Source organism: Cibotium barometz, chromosome 60, assembly GCF_041138505.1.
Source record: "Cibotium barometz isolate CiBa-2024 chromosome 60, ASM4113850v1, whole genome shotgun sequence".
Lineage (NCBI taxonomy): Eukaryota > Viridiplantae > Streptophyta > Polypodiopsida > Cyatheales > Cibotiaceae > Cibotium > Cibotium barometz.
In genome coordinates this window covers 16,992,097-17,002,864 of record NC_141105.1, presented here as the reverse complement: position 1 = coordinate 17,002,864, position 10,768 = coordinate 16,992,097, and the positions used below count along the sequence as shown (strand labels likewise).

Here is a 10,768-nt window from a genome sequence, read left to right as displayed (position 1 = left end):
CAAGCCACTAGAATCTCCATCAACAAGAGAATGCCCTACAAAAATATCACGTATACCAAGGGGCTCAGCCACTTTCTCTTTGCCTTTATGTGATGTACCAACTACATTTTCAGGACTGGTATTATGACACAGCCTGCCACTACATGGTCTATCAATAGAATCGTTGGATGAGGACTCTCCTGGTCCACTCAATGATCGTGATTGCTGACTTACATTCTATGCAACCACATTTCCACTTACATCAGCCCTAACAACATCTTTTTCAATAACATACCAGCTACTCATCTCATCAAATACAACATCCCTACTTACCCTCAATTCACATGTAACAGGATTACAACATCTATATCCCTTTTGCTCAAGGGAATACCCAATAAACATACATTTTTCTGCTTTTGGATCCAGCTTAGTATGCAGCTCATCTGGCACATGCACACATGCAATACATCCAAAAACTTTCAAGTGAGACAAATCAGGTTTCATGCCAGTAAACTTCTCCTCTAGCGTTACATCATGCATGGCTATAGTAGGAGTCTTGTTCATGATATACACTACTGTAGACATAGCCTCAGCCTAATAGCTATAGTAGGAGTCTTGTTCATGCATGGCTATAGTAGGAGTCTTGTTCATGCATGGCTATAGTAGGAGTCTTGTTCATGATATACACTGCTGTAGACAAAGCCTCAGCCTAATAGCTATGTGGCATATTCTTCTTTGCCATCAATGCCGTGCTATCTTTGCAATGTGCCTGTTTTTTCACTCAACAACTCTATTTTGTTGTGGAGTGTATCTACATGTAAATTGTCTCTGAATGCCATTCTTTCGCAAGAATTCAAAGAACTCATTAGAGAAGTATTCTCCCCCTCCATCTAACCTTAGGCACTTCACATGCTTTCCTATCTATTTTTCAGCCATAACTCTGAAATTCTGCAAATGAGTGAACACTTCACTGTTCTCCTTCATGAATTACCCCCACATTTTCCTCGTGTGGTCATCAATGAATGTTACGTAAGTAGTACCTGCAGCCACCCATAGACATAGTCTTCGTAGGACCCCATACATCTGAATGCACAACATCTAGTACATTCCTGCTCACATTTCTGTCATGTGGAAATACATGTTTTGTTTGCTTTCCAAATTGACATGCTTCACAAACTTTCTGCATACCTTCAACTTTAAACTTAGGCATCCCTGTCACAATTTGTGTAGTCTGCATAGACTTCATTCTTTGCACATTTACATGCCCAATTTTCTTATGCCAAATGTCTGTAGCTACAACAACTCCTAAACCATTTGCAAACATTGCAGCACTCACTTCAGGCATATTCACATTTAATGTAAACATTGTTCCCACTCTGTTGCGTTTTGCAACCAACCTACACTTATCTTTGAAGTCTTCTACATAACAGCCACCACCATCACGACGGTTAAACCGAACTTGCAAACCCTGCTCAATCATCTGGCCACCAACAGAAACCAGATTCTTTGTAATGTTCAAAACATGAAGTACATTTGCAAGGTACTTCACTTTACCATCCTGCCTAGACAATGACACATCTCCAACATGGGCTATTAGATGAGCAGTGTCATTCCCTGTTTTCAACAAAACCTGGTCTTTCAAGACTCTTCATTTCCTTGAACCACTCACCATGACTTGTCATGTGGTTCGAAGCACTTGAATCAACATACCATACGTCATCCTTACATGTTGCTACATCATTTCCAAACACAGCATTAGCCACATGTTACATATTATATTAAGTCATACATCCCCATCTTCATCCAACTATGTTATGCTTCCTCTTTGATTATATCGACAGCATACAAAGTCTCTCTGTCATATAGTCTTTCTGTCCTGTGCAAGACACTGTAAAGAATGGGGAGAGATTGCTCAGTCAAAGCTATTAGGTCAATCATCGATGAGCGATCCAAGGGTGGAGGTATTTTTTGTTCTTTTTGAAAGTTTTTAAATTTTATGTATATATGTTTTAATTAGCAATTATTGTTGTGTGGTTTTTGTATACATATTTAACGTTTAGTTTCTTACATGTGTATGCACTCCACATCATTTCCTTGCTTTTTTAGTCTTTATCACCCTTCTTAAAAGAGAATTCATATTGTTACATGAAGCTTAATTGAAATGATACATGAAATTAAATCACATACCAACCTCTAAAATCTAACATGCATGCCATCATAAGGCATGCCTAAGCCTTTATATGATACTTAGGAATATGATAAGCTGTATCACCTTATGAATTATTAAAAGGAGATTCAATATGCTTTGTTTTATGCCATTAATATGAGAAAATGGAATTATCAATAAGGGATTGTTTGTTGTGTGTGTGTTGGTACATTGATTTATGCATTGAGCTCCCAAATAAGAGATCACATGTTTAAGCCTCATTTAGTGCACCTTAGTGGTGTCATATGAATCAATTTTTCCACTAGCTTGTTGGACCAATCTCTCTCTCTCTCTCTCTCTCTCTCTCTCTCTCTCTCTCTCTCTCTCTCTCTCTCTCTCTCTCTCTCTCTCTCTCTCTCTTTTCGTAATAGAGGATATATTACCAAAATTACTTTACAAATGGCCACATGGATGCCATGTGATGTACTAGCTTTCCCTCACTAATTACTCCGAACTTCAGGTGTTGCTCTGAGTACCCTCATCCAATATATAGCTGTGTCATTGTCCACCAAATGAGCTAACCCATTAGGGCCAAAAACGCCTTAAAAAGGGCCCTTTACTATTCTCGTGATTAAGAAAAGAGCCAAAGAGAGTGTGCCATGTGCACAAGAATATGGTATTCTTGTCTCCTCTACTTTGGAGGTAGTAGAGTCCATTTCAAGCTTTTTTTCTCTAATTCGGCCAAAATCTCTATATTCAGAACGACTGTGATGGTCCCTAGGATCCGTTATACTGACAAAATCTGTCAAAAGATTTGAAAAAAGATGGCATGTAATTAATGCCAAAATTTTTGAAGTTTAGACAAACTACCTCCAATATTCCTTTTTGCGCCCATACCATTTTCATTCTTCTTCTCAACGTCTAGAAACTCTCATCTTCTAGCTCTCTCTCATCTTTTTTTTCGACCTCATTGAGCTTCATTGCATCTTTTAGCTCTTTCTCATCTCTTTTTCGACCTCATTGAGTTCCATTGTTTCATTCTCTTGCTTCTATTCTATATGGAATCCAAAAGACATCCTTCTCGTTCAAAAAACTCTTGTGTCATACCCAACAAAAGGGATGATGGAACTTGGGAACCCAAGAGTTTCACTGTAATGATTGGGTTCTATGTTGCCCTCATGCAAGGGATGTTACAAGGTGAAAAAAACAAAAAGAGAGGATAAATACCATTGGAAGGGACGTATTGCTACTTTCAAGGTTACATCCGAAGGCTGGTTTGCTCAGGTCCAACATGTTTACATGGCAATTCCTATGCAAGCACATTGTAAGTTGTAGTTCAATTTTGCAAATATATTTTTCCTTTTAATACAAGTTTTAACTTTCGATTTCTTCAGATATCTTTCCCTCAACAAGTTTTGAGTGGCAACTTGTGGAGAGCTTCAGTGGTACTTTCTAAGCCATTCACAAAGAATTTGCAGAGCTCATGTATGGTGACCAGAATGCGGCTTTTTTTAATAAGGGTAATCTTTTTGTATACTACGCATAGTACATTGTTCTCTCAAAAACAGGTGTGTATGGGCAAATTGAGGATTTAGCAGTGCCAAGCCTTTCTTCTCTTAATTGGGACATTCCAGATGAAGCAACGGTGTAGAGCTTCAAATATAAAATATCCCAGGATATTCAAAATGCCATGACTCCGGGAAGGATCTCGAGGAGGATACGGTTATCATGGTTCATGCCTCTACATGTCTTTGTAGCTTGCTTCAAAGACGCAAAGTTATAGAGGGCTGGCTAAGTAGAAACTTCCTAGCAGATTATATAGGACTGGTTTGGAAATCTAGAGAGTATGACCATAAGGGTTATGATTATAGGAGATACAAACTTAAGTTGGGTATCTAGGAACCTTTGGATTCTGATATAGATTGCGTGTCATTTAGGTTTGAGTTGCAGGTTATTCCACATGTTGAAAGGAGGTTAATGTTACCTCTCAGTGGACGTTAAAAGACGTTAGGGAAACCTTGGAGTTTCTTGACAACACCACCCCTAGTTATAAATTCAAGGCCAATGGTACTACAATTGGAAGAAGAGTTGAATGCTCTATATATTGTATGAGTTGTTTACCTCCAACTGTTGTAATTTTTGAACCATGAATGAATAGACAATTGACATTTTTCTTGACCATTGCCATTTATGAACAAACATTTAGTAGATAACTACATCTTTCATAAAGAAATTGTGATTTATATACAATAAATGGTACAAATACATCTTGCAAGTTACAAAATGTCACTGCGTATATGTGAAGTTACAAAATATTCTAATGCTCTTGATCTTCACTTTGCTTATTTGGGCTCCCAGACTTTGCCTGCTCTTGATCTTCACTTTGCTTATTTGAGCTCCTAGACTTTGCTTGCTCTTGGGATTCACTTGGTTTTTGGACTCTCAAACGTTGCTTCCTCTTGTCCTTGAGCAGGAAAAGCACCGAAGTTGAGGGGCTTCTATGAGCAAAGGGCTTCTTTGCATGAGATTTCTTTTGTGAGGTCCTCTTTGGCTGAGATGTCTTCTTTGGCAGAGGACTTCTTTGCAATGGTTTCCTTTGAGGCTTTTTGCATCTTCTCAAATTTCAAAGGAGAATGCACTGGTAAACCCTTGCCTTTGCCTTTGTCTTTTCAGCTTCTTCTCCTTCCCTTTTCTCTGAGCCTGATCTCCTCGAGGAGGGGAGTCGAGATCTACAGGTGTAATTGCTTTGTCAAACATTATCTCAATACATCTCTCTCTTATCCACCAAATATAAGATTCAGGGTATTTATTACACTGCCAAAAAAAAGTGGAGTCCTAAGACAAATAATGTACAAATACATTAAGAGTACAGCAAAGGATTCTCTAGTTTTCTTACATTGACTTGTTGTTTTAACAACTTAAAATCTATTTTCCTGCAGGCATTTGCAATCACCCTCCATCCACAACTAGTAACATCAGACTGAATTGGAACCTGAAATAATAGTGTAATTAGAAGAAATCCCTCTTCAAACAAAGAAACATCAAAACTAAATTATCAATGCCTCTTGCTGAAGATACTTAAATGGCTTCTCTGGATCTGCAAGATCTTCATAATTTTTCTCTAAATATGCCAATATAATTTTGCAAGCACTGTAATAAAGAGCATATCAAATAGGTGCAATGTTTGTAACAAAATTATGATAGTTGATGAAAAGAGATAATATGGTAGTTGATGAAGAGAGATACTTACATCTTGCATTGACCATGGATAACAACTAAGGAGTTCATGAAAATAACCTCTCTATCAAAAACATCAATGAATATAAGACTCTAATGGTGACTGCAAATAAAACAATAGTCAGAAAAATATAAACTCTTATGAGTTATGAATTTAAAACTATTAAAAAACACTTCCTTAAAACTAATAAAAAATAATACCTTTCATTATATGGGATGAATATATAATAGTTTCTCAAGCTGTCATATGCCCTAAAAAAACCGTCAATATTTGATCCTGTGTTTGAAAAGATATCACTTGATATTAGAGGATCAACCACAAATATGCTGCTTGAAATCTCTGTGGGCATTTTTAGAAATGTATGCCCTGTAATCAAAGACAGTATTAAAGTATGGAAAAAGGAGAGAAAAGGACAAAAATGTGGCTAAAGAATGATGCTTACCTCATACAATAGAATATTACAGCTTAGGGTTGGAGGAGACATTGATAATAATTTAACCATACACCTTGCCCATTCTATCATAATTCATACCACCAAGCCTCTTAACTTCCTCTTTATGAAAATTATCCTCCATCTCGAAAAACATCTCTCTTTGGTCAAGTGCTTTTCTTGTTTCATACTCATGTGTAACATGAGTAACATCTTCAATAATAGGCCCTTCAGCTTTCTGAGACCTCTTGGGAGGAATTGTAAGGATATCAAAGGCCCTAGTATCTGTGGTGGTGGGAAGTGGCTTGAGAACTTTATCAAATCTATACCTAAGCCTGCTCACCACCACTGAGAAATCCTTGTTCATTAAAGTGACTTTGTGTGCATGTGCAACAACAATATAGACATCATTCATGAAATCTATAAGAAAGTCTTCAGATGCTTCTTGCAAGCACCACAATGCAGAATCTTGCCACTTTTTGAATGGGGTATTACTTTTAGTTAAGACACCAATCTTGTCACATATTTGCTTTACTACACGAATGAAGGCAGCCCTTGGGATAAGATGATGAGTGTCAGTTTGGGCCTTCAGGTGATCTTTAAAAAACACCTCTTCATATATAATAAAATCTTAACTTTCTTTTCTTCTTAGGACTAGGTGCAGAAGCAACTTGTGCTATCTTTGGATCTTCAATATATACTTTTCTTGCAGTTTTCTTTGTCCTTGCCATAGATTCCTTGCCATAGATTGCACTCTGAGAAATATTTGAGAAACACTGCAAAAAATAGTGAAAATATTTTCAAGATTAATACAAGACCCTCAAACAAGAAGAAATAAAAAAAGTGTACATGGCCAGTGTTTTCAAAAAAGGCACACAAAAGTACTCTCTTTGGCTATGGTGACAAATATAAGTGAATAAAACAAACTAGTAGAATAGTAAAATGGTGACAAATATAAGTGAATAAATCAAACTAGTAGAATAGTAAAAGATATGAATAAAGTAATCTTTAGAAATAGACATTATCAAGAACTATCCCTGTCATGTCAGTCCCCATGAACTATCTCATAGTGCTATCAATGACACTACTTATACACTATGTGTCCTTTCCAAACAAGCTATTGAGTACCGGCTAACAAGATTATGCTTCAAGAACTAGATGTGCCACCCATAGAAGGATGTCCGCAACGGCGTGCAAGGGAGTAAAATGGCATACTACTTTGGATACGATCACGCCATTGCACGGATAGTGACGATGAACTATATGGTAATGCTATCAATGTCCTCAAACGACGCGCAAGGGAGTAAAATTGCATAGAGCATTGGATATATTCATGCCATTGTGGACTGTTAAAAGCCAGATGTGTCACTCATTAAAGGATGTCCGCAACAGCACAAACCTATACCTTGTTGATCGCAACGACGCGATCAACAGCACAAACCTATACCTTGTTGATCAACGACGCGATAGAGGCAAAAGAGCACGCTGAAAGCGATCCGAACGCAATGTTAAAGAATCAAGAAGATCCATAGGTTATAGACCTATACCTTGTTGACTGCAACAGCACGATAGAGGTAAAAGAGCATGTTGAAAGCGATCCGTTCACGTCGTTAAAGAATCAAGAAGGCAACACAAGATGACCCGAAGGCAAGTGGAAAGTACCCTAGAGAATGTTGTGGTCGCACGCGATGACGGAGGTCAATGGAAGTCAAAAATGGATAAAGTGGTCATATATCTCTATATATACCCGACGGACCATTGGACACGTGTCAAAATTCTATTCATTATCTCTAACGGGGTTGGTGACATGTGGTGCATTCTCATTGGATCGTTCATCAACGGTACCTTCCACGTGGTGTTTCGTGATTCGATGTCGTACAAGGTTCGGATGTATTTAAACATTTTTGCTCCTTTTTTTCCTATGTATCCGAACGGTGCGACCTCTTGAATTTTAGCAGTTTAATCCCTCCACTATCGTATCGTTTTCTGGATGGCTTCTTCTCCGTTTTAGTAGCACGTGCCTCATCAAGGTCACCATCCCCGGTTGTTTTTTCAAAGCCTTCACCAAAAACACCTATTGGTTTGCAGTCTTCAAGGGTATCTCCATTCATATCCAATGTTTCAAAAAAGAGAGAGCTTTCTATATCTCCTACAAAAGTTACAAAGTCTTTTAAGAAAGTGAAGAAAATAAGCAAACCCTCTCCAACAAAGCCTACTGGGCCCTCTAGTACTTCTCTTAGTGCACTAGATACCCAATCAATGTTAAGTGTATCTGAAGCATGTGGAATGCTTACAAAGTCACCAAAGGCAAGTCCTATGGCATCAAAAAAGTTGAAGTCATCACACAAGGCTCCAGGTCTTTCTGAGATAGTAGTGGTGTCTCCTACAGAGAGAATGTTGGATTTTCTTATTGAAAGTGGAATTGAAGCCTCTTTCTTTTCTCAGTTTTGCCAAGAATATTTTCAATCCAGAAGTTGATGTCTCAATGATTATTAATCATGCCATGCCGTTTATCAAGGAGGACTTTGATGAATTTGAGGAAACTACAAGGCCTTCTATCTTGATTAAAGGCAAGAAGTATGTCCATGTCCCTGTTGGGACCTCCTCTGTCCAGAGACAAACATTTACAAAGAGGTGTAGTATGTACAAACTTCAAAGGTTTTTATTAGAAAATGCAGAATGCTTCTCTTATCCAAAAGGTTGCAGGAGACTGGTCAAAGCTGCTGCCTTTATAGTTTTCTCCATTGTCAAATATCCTCTTAGAGGTGAAGAGGAGAAACTTGAGGAGATTGAAGGCTCTTCAAAATTTTGCTTTCTCAGAGATTTAGAGGCAAATGATATAGAGGAGGAACTTGGACCTGAGGAGGAGGAGAGGCTTGCCAAGAAAATTGAAATCACAGAATTAAAGGCACATACAATTGTTCAGTTACCCAAGGAAATTGGAGATCCATTGCATAAATACATTGTTCCTTCATTGTCAAGTTTTCTTATCAAGGATAAGGAGTATTTACTCCTTTTTGATATTCAAAAGCTATTTAACTTGAGGGAGGACTATTGTCTTACCATCATTGCAGAGGGTTGTGAAGCTGCTGAAGGACTCATTGATATTGAGAATGAGCATAATGATGAATTTGCTGCTTTGGATGTGTATACTTTAGATGAAAAGTTCATTGACTCAACTCATGCTTTATCACTATATGTATTAAGAAAGCACAGGAGTCAGAATCATTGATCTCTGATGATGAATTTAATCAGCATCAAGCGTCACTTGGTAGTATTGCCGATGTTGGAAGAAGGGAACAGAGTGATTATGTCCAACTTAAAGACATCAAAGAAACCTCAATCTCACTCTGGACATCAGATATACTTGAATAAGATGAAAATCAAAAGGTAAGTGAATATGAATTTGAATCCATATATTATTTTATTTTATTTTACAATAATTTTATATTGTTCCTCTTGTTTACAGTTGGAGCTAGCAGATGAAGACAACTTCTTAGGGAGAGGTAAAGGATCAAGGCAAGCAAGCTCTAGCAAGAAAGATTCTGCACTTGGACACTATTTGTCCAAAATGGATGAGAATATTTTCCATGTGTTGCATAGCCAGTTCTCCGAGGTCTGCAGACTGTATCGCTTCTCAACTATACAAGCCAACGCTAACAAAATCATGTTTCTTGAGAAGACAACCGCTACTAGAATTTTTGGTTATGGCCCTGGGTTTTCTGCCTCTAGAGCATGATATTTTTTGGCATACTCTGCTACAATAGAAGGAAATTTCTATGCTCCAGGGGAGCACTGACAAAGGATGATGATGTGAAAACTTTGGAATAGACTTTTTGTACATACTCTGAATTACAATAGATAACTTTTTGTACAAAGTTATGAATACAATAGTTCTCTTTTTTTATAGTGTTATGTTTCCGAAATGTCATTTTTCTGCATTCTTTGTAGTTGTCTTCTGAAAAACCAATTGAATAACTTTGCAAGAGCATTGCTTCTTGTAGCCCCTCCACCACGTCTTGTGCTCTGAAAGAATGATGTGCGTGCTTGGTAATGTGACTTTTCCATCCCTTGGTTACTGTATGTTGTTAGGGGTCCATGCTCCTAAACAAAATATGGCCCATGTACATGGAGGATGTGCTGCATAACAAAAAACAATAAATTTAGTATTTCCACTGAGTGTATCATGAATACAAAGGAGTCTTACCAAATAGTATGTGATGTCTTTTTCTCCCCATGCTTCTTTGATTATTTGAATGAGATTTGTAATAGAAATTTTATACTCTTGCGCATATGTAGCTGATGTCTTCTGTTGTCTAAGAACATTTAAAAAGATGTCAAGATGCTTCCAAACCTCCATTCTAAGATTTGCTGGCGTACTGGCAACATTTGTCGTGATCTCACACAATTCTTTCCAACAATCCCATGTAACATTCACTTGTTTTTTACTATGGTTTCCTAAAAATCTTCTGGCTTTTGTACCTCCCATGGAGACATCTGCTAAGACATCTCATGTTTTCCCTGAAACTGTTGGATCTTTCCTTAAATGAACCTGACCCCCATGAAATCCCATTTTTGATAACAATGCTTCACATTTATCAATACATTGATCTGCCAACGATGTTGGTTTAATAGAATATGTATAATCAAGATGCAATCTCAGAAGCTTGTCAATTATTCTTATCTCTGCATGCGAATTGCATATGTGAACATTCTTAAGAGAGATAGGAAGAATGGGATCCCAAATGTCTTCTTTATTCTTGAATTTACTCAGCTCTATAGAGTCTCTCACTGGGACTCTCTTTGCTGGTCGCAAACTGCTCCACTCTTTTGATCCCATACCTTCCATACAATAAATGCAAGGATACTTTGCATTAGTCCCGTTGCATATTCCAAGCATACATTTGATAGTCTTTAAGTCAACACCCAAATGCCATTCCACTTTGAAATTGCCAACTCCATCAACTATCAACAT

The 10,768-nt window shown here is 37.6% G+C and overlaps 1 pseudogene; it reads right to left on the bottom strand.

The window, feature by feature from the left end:
• Positions 1-9,705: 9,705 nt before the first annotated feature.
• Positions 9,706-10,282, bottom strand: LOC147605058 (uncharacterized; annotated as a pseudogene).
• Positions 10,283-10,768: the final 486 nt, after the last annotated feature.